Source organism: Staurois parvus, unplaced genomic scaffold, assembly GCF_062004578.1.
Source record: "Staurois parvus isolate SC_StPar_1 unplaced genomic scaffold, SC_StPar_1.0 ptg000530l, whole genome shotgun sequence".
In the NCBI taxonomy this organism is placed as follows: Eukaryota; Metazoa; Chordata; class Amphibia; order Anura; family Ranidae; genus Staurois; species Staurois parvus.
In genome coordinates this window covers 6,527,440-6,539,702 of record NW_028318326.1, presented here as the reverse complement: position 1 = coordinate 6,539,702, position 12,263 = coordinate 6,527,440, and the positions used below count along the sequence as shown (strand labels likewise).

General features: G+C 44.7%; 1 protein-coding gene across 3 annotated transcripts in view; it reads right to left on the bottom strand.

The window, feature by feature from the left end:
• Positions 1-2,658, bottom strand: part of ATF2 (activating transcription factor 2) — a 159,638-nt gene extending 156,980 nt beyond the window's left edge. For 2 of the 3 annotated variants that reach the window (XM_089690469.1, XM_089690471.1), the window contains exon 1: positions 2,514-2,658. The gene's annotated coding sequence lies outside the window, so the exon portion shown is untranslated. The other variant, XM_089690470.1, reaches the window with a different exon arrangement.
• Between the last annotated feature and the right edge of the window lie 9,605 nt (positions 2,659-12,263).

The window sequence follows — 12,263 nt, the reverse complement described above, 5'->3', positions numbered from 1 at the left end:
ATTTTTGTCTACAGGAGCCTGGAAAGCATTGCACCAGCGATCAATAGATCGCTGATGCCATGCAGGTCTCCTGCAGACCTGTCAGAATATCTGCTTGCTGTATGGGATGTATGGCTAAGCAGATATTCTGATAGGAAGCTTCAATGAACTACCATGGCACTCCACAGCGCCGTGGTAGTTCATTGAAATCTACAAGCCTGCAGCCGCTAAAACTGCCGGGACTTGCAGTTCATTCATTGATGGAAGCCCATGAATGAATGACGCGGCCGTGCGGGCGGAGCCCTGAACGGCCACGATTTCAAATTTGACAGATAGTATGGGGATAGACTTCTCCCCGTACTATTTGTCAGAGGGAGGGGGCCGGCGGCTGCGGTTATGGAAACATGTTCTATCCTAAAAATGGGTGGAACATGTAAGATGTTCCCAAAGGTGAACTTATCCTTTAGGGCCTCGTTCACACCATACATGCAGAAAAACTGATGGAAAATGACACGCAGATTTCACTTGCAGAGACATCAGTTTTCATGTGAGCTTCAATGAGTTATATACATGTTGCAGATTCCTGCTCAATAAAAAATATTCAGATGATACTATTGTTGCGGTGTCAACAGGGCACATAGAGAACAATTGATTTTTTTGTGACCATTGCAGAAAGTGTACAGAAAAACTGACGTCTCTGCACCATGGTGTGAACGAGCCCTAAAGCAAAACTATACTCACTTCAGCGAAGCAAAGTGATGTCCTGGAACTCCCCGCCCAGCCGCTGACATATTCAAGTTGCTGGCGTCCGGGTCTCGATCACCAGGCTGCTGTCATTGGCTGGGCACGGAGGACATCACTCCCGTGCATGCGTGGGAGTTCAATCAGATTTGGCAGTGACAAATTCGTACAGTGAGCGGCACATGCACAGCTCGTTGGACAAGAGCGGTCAGACAGGAAAGTAAATTTAAAGCAGAAGAGACAAGACTGTCTCTTCTGGATTAAAAATCTTGCCTGTTTGCTCTTTTTTTTATTTTAAGCATAAAGTTCCATCTTAAAGCGGAGCTCCACCCAAAAGGGGAGGTTCCACTTTAAGGACCACTCCCCCGCTCCCCATTAAGGATTGGCACCTTTGGGGAGCGGGGAGGGAGCGGGTACCTGAATTTGACAGTTACCCACTCTCACTTCCAGTCCGATCGCCTAGGCGATCGGAAACAGAAGGTGTCCTCCCTCCCTGTAGCCTTTTGGGACACGTGACAGGTCCCAGAAGACTACAGGACCATTCACAAAGTGCAGCGCTACCTGCACATGCGCAGTGGGTACCCGGCTGTGAAGCCGCAAGCTATCACAGCCGGATGCCCATACTGAAGATGCCAGACTCCTGGAATACAGGACGGCTGGTGAAATGAGCTGCGGGGGACACACCACGGGACCGAGGGACAGGTAAGTGGCTGTTTTTAAAAGTCAGCAGCTACAGTTTTTGGAACTGCTGACTTTTATTTTTTGATAGGTCGACTGGAACTCTGCTTTAAGAACAGGACATTTATTCACCATTAACAAGTGATGACCTTTCATTGTCACTGAGGACCCCTTCCCCGCACCTTAGTGATATCAGTTGTCTAAGGAAGCCTTCAGTGGTGCTGAAACATCACCACTTGTTGGTGGTGAATCCATGCCATGTCCTTAATTCCCTGTTGTGGCGTGCTGGTGGCATCTTACTGATCATCCTGTCACATGCTCCACGACTACAGGCGGCCATTCTGACATGCACTGCGCAGGCATTGTCCACCATCGTCACTGTCAGAATGATGTGGAGAACACGCATGTAGACAGGAAGTGGCTGACAGAGGCTGCAGGAGATCAGCAGCAGTAAGATGCCTAACGGTGAGAAGGATGGGCAGGTGTTTATACCAGAGGAACTGTCACCCAGCTGTGTAAACACACACATCGGACGCCAAGGTTTCCCAGCTGGCATCGCACAAAGCACTAACGCTCCACAGTGGCTGCTTTAGTAAATAACCGCAGTGCGTTAGCGGCCAATGGGATATTGGCTTGGCGCTGCTCTCAGCCCTTCGGTGTATCTGATATTTTCATGCAGGACGCATGCGCAGGAACATTGGCCGTGTATTCGCTCCTTTCCAGCCTTTAGTACTACAAAGGTTGGGGAATGAAGAGAGGATGTACAGGATGAGCTCATTCATTGTTGACAGCTGGAGGTGGCAGGGAACATTCTAGAGACAGACAGACAGGGGTTGCTATGGATGTCAGTGGAGTGTGTGGTCCAGGGGGCTCCGGAGAAGGATGCTGCTGCCTTGGTAACCAGACATGACAGACAGACAGACAGACAGAGCAGCACCTTCCCCCTCCATCCTACCTGCCTGGGGAATGGGGGGCTGCTGTCCTTGCAGGTCCTTCAGCAGCTCCAGCCTGACAACAATGGTTACGGTAGTGCCCGTTCCGCCATGTTAGAGGGCAGCAGGCATGCCAGTCCCCGTTCTACCGCCGCTCTGCACCCTCCGTGTTTACAAACTTACCCCCCAGAAGGGCTGAACCTTGCTCAAGGCCAAATCCCACCAGCTCTTGTCAGGTTATCGCGATATCTCGCTTGACAGCTGGGCGGGGGGAATCTGTTTGCCATCCGCTGCTCCCGCTGTGGGTGAGTGCTGGCAAAGGGATGACGTCATCGGAACGGCTATGGGACTGCCAGGAATGGCAATGGCGGCGTCGGAGCTCGGGTGGGTGGGGCTTTAGCGGTAGGGTACCGCCTTGTGTGTGGGCTCCCGACAGAGGCTTCCCCGCCCACTTGCCAACGTCATGGGGTGTAGGGTGGGCGGATGACGTGGCTGGTATTGTTACCTGAGCGATCTCTGGGAAGAGGAAGGAATGGTGCTTGGTGTCCATAACAGCCAATCAGATTCTACCTGTCATTCTGAATACCATTTAAAGTATATTTACAAAGAGAGCGATACATACGATTTGTCCGCTCAACGGAGAAAGTGGAGATTGGCTGTATGCAGAACAGTCATATTCAAATGATCATATACACAGCTTCCAACTGTTCTTTATTAATTGTTTGACCCCCAGGCCAATTCTGCCTTTCCTCTCCTACATGTAGAAATCAGCATTTTTGTTTTTTGGCTAGAAATTTATAGAACTCCAAACGCTACATTTTTTAAGTAGAGGCTCTAGAGTATAAAATGGTGGGTGTTGCAATTTTTGGGACATACTAAAAGGAATGACAGAATGGAATGTCCATAGACTTTAACAGGGCAGTAGAATGTCCATAGAGAATAATGGAACAAAAGGAACAGCCCATAGACTTGACTTGAAAAATGACAGTTATATTTTGACAGTTGAAAATTGATGGCCATTCCCTTCTGTCATCCACCTTTCTCATTCCATAGAAAGTAATGATAATCCCGCTTAATCTCAATTTTAAACATCACCACTGATTGTGAATAGTATGTCTGCTAAGGATTTGACAGTTGAAAAATGACAGTTAATTTTTGATTGTGGCAAAAAAATGACAGTTAATTTTTCACAGTTGTAAAAAATGACTTGAAAAATGAGTTATTTTTTGGCAGTTGAAAAACGATGGGCATTCTGTTCTGTCATTCACTTTTCTCTTTCCATAGAAAGCAATGATAATCCTGCTTAATCTCAATTTTAAACATCACTACTGAACGTGGAGAGTATGTCTGCTAAGGATTTGACATGTGAAAAATGACAGTTATTTTTTCAGTTGAAAAATGACTGTTAATTTCTGGCAGATGAAAAAATGACAGTTATTTTTGACAGTGGCAGAATATGACAGTTAATTTTTTGACAGTGGCAAAAAAATGACACTGTCAAAAATGAACTGTCATATTCTGCCACTGTAAAAAATAACTCATTTTTCATCTGCCAGAAATCAACTGTCATTTTTCAACTGATAAAAAAAATAACTGTCATTTTTCACATGTCAATTCCTTAGCAGACATACTCTCCATGTTCATAGGTGATGTTTAAAATTGAGATTAAGCAGGATTATCATTACTTTCTATGGAATGAGAAAGGTGGATGACAGAAGGGAATGCTCATCATTTTTCAATTGTCAAAAAATAACTGTCATTTTTCAACTGTCAAATTCTTAGCAGCCATACACTCCACGTTCAGTAGTGATGTTTAAATTTGAGATTAAGCAGGATTATCATTGCTTTCTATGGAATGAGAAAGGTGGATGACAGAAGGGAATGCCCATCGTTTTTCAACTGTCAAAAAATAACTTCATTTTTCAAGTCATTTTTTACAACTGAAAAATTAACTGTCATTTTTTTGCCACTATCAAAAATTAACTCATTTTCTGCCACTGACAAAAATAACTGCCATTTTTGAACTGACAAAAATTAACTGTCGTTTTTCAATTGTCAAATCCTTAGCAGACATACTCTCCACGTTCAGTGGTGATGTTTAAAATTGAGATTAAGCAGGATTATCATTACTTTCTATGGAATGACAGAGGTGAATGACAGAAGGGAATGTCCATAGAATATATTGAAAAGCAAAATATGAATGTATTTGCAGACAAATCTGTGTCATGTAGCAAATTAACCTTTCCCCAAGTAGAGTAGCAGATGTAAGAATGAAATTATTTGGTTTTATAGCTGTTTTCTATTGAATGACAAAGGTGAATGACACAAGAAACTCTCCAAGTTTAGTGGTTTAACCCTTTGCCTACAGGGACCTTATAACCCCCTCCTGCCCAGGCCAGTTTCCAGCTTTCAGCGCTGTTGCACTTTGAATGACAATTGCGCGGTCATGCAACACTGTACCCATATGAAATTTTTATCATTTTTTTGAGACAGATAGAGCTTTATTTTGGTGGTATTTAATCACCTCTGGGTTTTTTATTTTTTCTTAAACAAACCAAAAACCACTGAAAATTTTTTTAAAAAAAATAGTTTTTGTTATAAAAGTTTGTAAATAAGTGATTTTTCTCCTTCACTGATGTGCGCTAATGAGGCTGCAGTGATGGGCACTGATGGAAACTGATAGGTGGCACCGATGAGGCACTGGTAGGTGGCACTGATGGGCATTGACAGGCATCACTGATGGGCACTGAAAGGCAGCACTCATATATGGCTCTGATAGGCGGCACTGATGGGCATTGACAGGCATCACTGATGGGCACTGAAAGGCAGCACTCATATATGGCTCTGATAGGCGGCACTGATAGGCAGCACTGACTGGCACTGATAGGTGGCACTGATTGGCATAGATAGGTGGCACTGATTGGTAACACTGAAAGGCAGCTCAGATAGGCACTGATATGTGGCATTGATGTGCAGTGGTAGGCACTGATATGTGGCATTGATGTGGCACTGAAGGGCACTGGTAGATGGCACTGCTGGGGCTATACAAATCATCAGGGCACACTGACCATCAGTGCCCTGATGATCAGTGTACATGTCCCCTCTGAGGGATGCCAATTACCGGCTCTCCTCTCGAGCTGTCAGCGTGACAGCTCGTAAGGAGAGAAATGCCGATAACCGGCATTTCCCTATTTACATGTGATCAGCTGTGATTGGACACAGCTGATCACATGACCGAGCCGACATCTTCGGCTCTCTCGTTGATCGGTGATCCTCTGTGTCCGAGGGACACAGCACCGATCGCCACACGCTCCCGGAGCCGCGCATGCGCGGTTAAAATGGAACGATGTCATATAACGTCCTCCCAGAACGAGACAACCACCTCGCTCCCGTCATTGTGCTATATGGTGGGCGGGAGGTGGTTAAAATTGAGATTAAGTGGGATTATCTTTGTTTTTTATGGAATGACAAAAGGGAATGCCCATAACATATAATGGAAAAAAAAAATATAAACTCATTTACAGGCAAATCTGAGAAACATAGCAATGTATCCTTTAAAGTATAGCAGATTGTAAAAATAATATGATATGTCTAATGGTTCTAATGTCAAGTCACATCTTACTTACCATTATACCCTATCGACATTCCATTCTGTTATTTACCTTTGTCTTTCCCTAGAAAACCGCTATAACCCAAGAAAATTTCAATCTTGCAATCAGCTACTCTACTTGGGAAAACCTCTGAGAAAGGTGAAATTGCTACATGGTACAGATTTGTCTCCAAATACACTATATTGCCAAAAGTATTGGGACGCCTGCCTTTACACACACATGAACTTTAATGGCATCCCAATCTTAGTCCGTAGGGTTCAGTATTGAGTTGGCCCCCCCTTTGCAGCTATAACAGCTTCAACTCTTCTGGGAAGGCTGTCCACAAGGTTTAGGAGTGTGACTATGGGAATGTCTGACCATTCTTCAAGAAGCACTTTTGTGAGGTCAGGCACTGACGTGGGATGAGAAGGCCTGGCTCACAGTCTCCGCTCTAATTCATACCAAAGTGTTTCATTGGGTTGAGGTCAGGACTCTGTGCAGGCCAGTAAAGTCCCTCCACCCCAAACTCGCTCATCCATGTCTTTATGGACCTTGCTTTGTGCACTGGTGCACAGTCATGTTGGAACAGGAAGAGGCCATCCACAAACTGTTCCCACAAAGTTGGGAGCATTAAATTGTCTTGGTATGCTGACTCCTTAAGAGTTCCCTTCACTGGAACTAAGAGGCCAAGCCCAACCCCTGAAAACCAACCCCACACCATAATACCTCCTCCACCAAAGTTTACACTTGGTACAATGCAGTCAGGCAAGTACTGTCCTCCTGGCAACCACCAAACCCAGACCATGTCCTTCGAATTGCCAGAGAAGTGCGATTCGTCACTCCAGAGAACAGTCTCCACTGCTCTGGAGTCCAGTGGCGGTAAGCTTTACACCACTGCATCGGAAGCTTTGCATTGCACTTGGTGATGTAAGGCTTGGATGCAGCTGCTCGGCCATGGAAACCCATTCCATGAAGTTTTCTACGCACTATTATTGTGCTAATCTAAAGGCCACACAAAGTTTGGAGGTATTTAGCTATTGACTCTGCAGACAGTTGGAGACTTCTGCGCACTTTGTGCTTCAGCATGTGCTGACCCCGCTCTTTCATTTTACATGTCCTACCACTTTGTGGCTGAGTTACTTCCACTTTGCTAGAATACCACTAACAGTTGACCATGGAATATTTCGTAGCAAGGAAATTTTAGATGGACTTATTGCACGGGTGGCAACCTATCACGGTATCATGCTTGAATTCAGTGAGTTCCTGAGAGCGACCCATTCTTTCACAAATTTTTGTAGAAGCAGTCTGCATGCCTAGGTACTTGATTTTTTTTACACCTGTGACCATAGAGGTGATTGGAACACCTGAATCCAATACTTTTGGCAATATAGTGTACATTCCTATTTTGTTTCCATTGTATTTTATACGGGCATTCCCTTATGTCATTCACTTTTGTCGTTCCATAGAAAAAAAAATAATAATTCCACTAAACTTCAATTTTAATCCATCGCCCCTGAACTTGCAGAGTATGTCTGCTAAGGCTTTATGTGATATGTCTCATGGTTCTGACTCCTGATTGCAGCTGCAGCCATGACCCTGGTATAACCGATCAAACCCAACGATGTAGAGGTACATCTTCAGGCGACAAGTGGGTAAACCAAATCCCTAAACCAGCCTTTCTCAATCAGGGTTCCTCCAGAGGTCACGCAGGGTTCCTTGACCTCACATTTCGTGATTGTGCGCCCAAAGCCATTTGGCAGAACTAGCTGTATGATGCCAATATTCTTTCAGTTATTTGTAAGGAAGGCATTCTGACCACCACTGGGGGGGGGGGGGGGGGATTCTTCTGATTAATTGATTTTCCCCAAGATCTCAAAATTATTTTGAGGGTTCAACTCAAACTTTTCCTCTTAATGAGGTGATGTAGAAATTCTTATACATATGAACCATTTAGCTACCAAAAGCATTAGACTGCAATAAACCTTTAGTCCAGGCTCACACCTTTACGTCTGATTTTCCTTTTTTTGTTTGCACTTCTGATGCACGTTTTCATGAGTTCTGAATGTTTGACAGCAAATTAAACAAGCCAGCCGAATGTATGTCTAGGGGACACCACTGCTCTGACCTTCCGGTAGTCAGCGTACCTTCCATGATAAGTGCCGACAGACCAGAAGTCCCACCCCTACGTATTATGACAGTGTGCACTTCCTGATGACGTTTGGCACACTGCCAAAACACGCAGGGGCGGTATTTCTAGTCTGATGTATTCCGTATTGTGGAACACACACTAGCTCCTGGGAGGTACCGCAGTCCTCTGGACATGCATTCAGCTGGCTGGTTTAATTTGGTGCCAATACAAGGCACCTAAATGTAAGTGCATACATACTTGTTTTTATTGGGAACATTTGAATAAAGAAGTACACAGTGATTTCTGGTCTGTGTCCCTATATGTGTATGACAAAGATCTCATTGTGCCCAAGTATATTTTGGTGATCTGCGGGTCTCAGCCCTGTTTAACAGGCTGAGACCAGTGGCATTCCAAACATCTGTGTGGACACCAAAGAACTGTAATATGCAGAGCAGTGGATGGGGAGTCTTGTTCCTGACCTGATCCATCACTCCTTACAATGTAAACAGTTCACCCCACAGCGCAGGCACAGTAGATAAGCTATTTTTTTTTTGTTAAGGCTGTGCAAGTATGTGTACACTACTGTTAAACCTGACCCACAATCATGTTTTTGTTTTTTTTCTATAGTGGGACTACTTTTGTAGTGCTCCTTCAAAATAGTGGCAATAACAGCTCCTCGGAAATGCTATACATGCTTAGACTTTTCAAAAGGTATTGTGTGGGTCATGAGGAAGCAATGCATCACCTCTTCAGCACCTCTTAACTCTCTAAAAACATAGCACTACCATGCCCCAACTGCATGTGATGCACATAGATGCAGCATGACCCCATTCAGCAGAGGGGCCAAACAATGGTGGGGGGTACCAATTCCCGTTGTGGCTGTAGCACATGTACAAGCCTCTGCAGCTAAAGAGGGAGCAGTTGCAGGGTGGTAAAACACAGTTCAACTGCATTTTCAACTCCCCCCAATCCCACATACAAATGAGTGGGTACCTTAAAACTGAAATTACTATTAAAAAGTCACCATGACCAGGAAAAAAAAAAGAAATTGTTCTAAATGCAGCCTAGTACATAGATCAAGCAATAAAAAGGTGTCCCCCCCCCTCTTCCTAGCTGATTGGGGGGTGAGGATGAAGTCAATCTCCACAAGGCCAGTGCTCAAATGTCACTTCCAGGGTTGGCAAGCAAGGTCCAGTCATAACATTCCAAAGTCAAGATGACCCACTGCTCTGGCTACCTTCCATCATACCAGCTATGGCTAGCAGAATCTTTATTGAAGAGGGGAAAAGAAACCATGGGTAGACCTCTTTTTGGGGGGGGGGGGGACACACATCCATGCTCCTGGGAAAGGGGGGGGAAAAAAGAAAAAAAAGGCAGTGAGACATGCCAGTTGTTCAAGGTGTTATCCTTGGCTTGTTATAGATCATGTTTACCAATGTCCTTCTACAGGTAGCAGCATAACCTAGTCCCTAAAACAAGAACACTTTTTATTTTTGAAGAGCAACTAAACAGTATTACACTCCACCCATCAATAAAAGCAGAACTTATGATAGGTGTTTTATATGTTCTTCAGCCAGGACCATGCATTCCATATTATGCAAACAAAATTAGTGTGTGCTGTAAATTGGCTCCAGCATTGTTCCCATTGCTTTTTGCTGGCAGCTGCCATTTTGTTAAGGCCCATAGCAGCAGTTAACCTCTTGCCGACCGCGCATAGCCGAATGACGGCTTCACCGCGGCCGGCCAGTTCTGGGTGGACGTCATATGACGTCCTCCCAGAACGCGCTCTCCTGCGTGCCCCAGGGGGCGCGCACCCGGCGATCTCCGTGATCGCTGTGTCCTACGGCCACAGCTGATCACGTGATGTGGTAAAAGGCCAATCACAGCGGCCTTTTACCACGTGATCAGCGGTGTCCAATGACACGCTGATCACAGGGAAATGCAAGTGCCAGTTCTCGGCTGCACTTTCCTCACACTGTCAGATCGTGAGGAAAGTACTGCCGAGAACCGGCAGTTGTCAGAGCGGGGATCGGCACCGATCATCAGGGCACCGATGATCAGTGCCCAGCAGTGACACCCGCAAGTTCCGCCCAGCAGTGTGCCCACTAGCTCCGCCCACCTGTGCCCAGCAGTGCACCCACCTGTGCCCAGAAGTGCCACCCACCTGTGCCCACCCACCAGTGCAGTCAGTGCCCAGGGGTTGTGCCAGTCAGTGCCACCAGTCAGTGCCCAGCAGTGATGCCAGTCAGTGCCATCTATCAGTACCCATAATCAGTGCTGCCTATCCGTGACCCCTAATTAGTGCTATCAGTGCCACCTCATTAGTACTGCCTATCAGTGCCCTTTAGTGCTGCCTATCAGTGCTGCCTCATCAACGCACATCAGTGAAAGAGAAAAAATACCTGTTTGAAAAATTTTATAAAAGAAACAAACTTTTTTTTTCAAATTTTTTGCACTTTTTTTTATTTATAGCGCAAAAAGTAAAGCGCCCAGTGGCGATTAAATACCACCAAAAGAAAGCTCTATTTGTGAGAAAAAAAATGATCAAAATTTCATATGGGTACAATGTTGCATGACCATGCAATTGTCAAAGTGCGGCATCACTGAAAGCTGAAAATTGGCCTGGTAAGGAAGGGGGTATAAGTGCCTGGTAGGCAAGTGGTTAAGCTGGCACTACACAGATTTTAGTTTGAGAATTTTCAATTCAAGACTATTAGTTTGAATTTTCTAATAGTTAGTGGGGTGAAATTGATGTTTGTTTTCAAATCATAGTGATGCGAAGATTTGAAGAGCCAGGAAGGAAAATGTCTCAAATTTTCAGCCAGTATATCTGGTTATTGTTCAGAAGTTGCATTCCTTTAAACTCAAATGTTAACACAAGACATATTTTTGACCATTTGTCTATTCACCAAAATGTTCAAAGAATTTTTGTATGATATTTGTACAAATAGTCTCATCTGAAAAGCTACAGATGTATGGCCAGCTTTAAAGCAGAACTAAACCATCCTATCCTTTTCAGCCAAGGAAGCTGCATCTATTTGAACTGCAATTGACATGGTGCTCAATAAATGACAGTTGAGAACACAAGCAAGTGAGCATTAGCATTCCTTGCATGCTAGGAATGCAACTTTTGGAAACTGCTGGGTTTAGTTCCATTTTAATCTTCAGACTGTCAGCAGATCAGCCTCTACAATCTCAGAGCCTAAAAATAAAAAATGAAGCATAACTGAGCACATGCAAAGCAAGGTGAGAGTATTACTGGATTTTAAATAGTAAGGCACTTTTACCATTTTACATAGTTATACCTGCAAAAAAATTACCAACCTAAAGTGGTCTAGCAGGACTAATTTTCTAACTAAAGTACCACTTTAAACATTAGTGGATGGTCTGGTCTACCCCAGTGCATAGCATACTCAGTGCTAAAAGCCAGAAACAAGATTCACCTGTCTTGGGCACCATGCTGGGGTGCACAGCTGAGCCAGAAGCCATATCTGGCCCCATGAAACTCCCCTATCTTGTCCAGTATGCAGGACTGATCTGGGAAACAGCTGACTCCTCTGCTGTCAGTACAATGACAAAGCAAAGATGCCCACATTTAAAATTGGGTCAGTTTTTCCATTAAGCTAGCTAAACAACAATCTGAACTCTGGCTGACTTTAGTTTCTTCCAGCTCAGTCCTTTGCATATTAAAGTGATAACTTGTTTGTTTTGAAAATAATCATAATTACCCTGCTCTGTGCAGTGGTTTTGCACAGAGCAGCCCTGATCCTCTTCTCCAATCCCCCCCACTAGTGCTCCTAGCCCCTCCCTACTGCTGCAGCTTTGCATGTCCATTCAGAGCTGTGGCTTTGCCCTGCCTCCTCCCAATTGGCTCACCAGCCATGACTGACAGCAGCAGGATCCAATGGCTCCCACTGCTGCCTTAGCCAATCAGGGCCAAGGCTCTAGTGGACATTGCAGGATTGAGAGGGGGCTGGTATACAGGTTTATTTACCTTCATGCAGAGAAGGTAAAAACCTCCAGTCTTTAGAGCCACTTTAAGAACGTTTTGCACTGCACCACAGGTACTGGACAGACAATTGCAATCATTTTGGGGATAAGATACTCAATTCCTGTTAGCCCTAAACAAAAACAGAATACAAGAGCATATGCCATAGTAAATTTTAGTGACGAGCATATTTTGCTCTGCTTGCTGGTCACTTCCTTTACATTCAT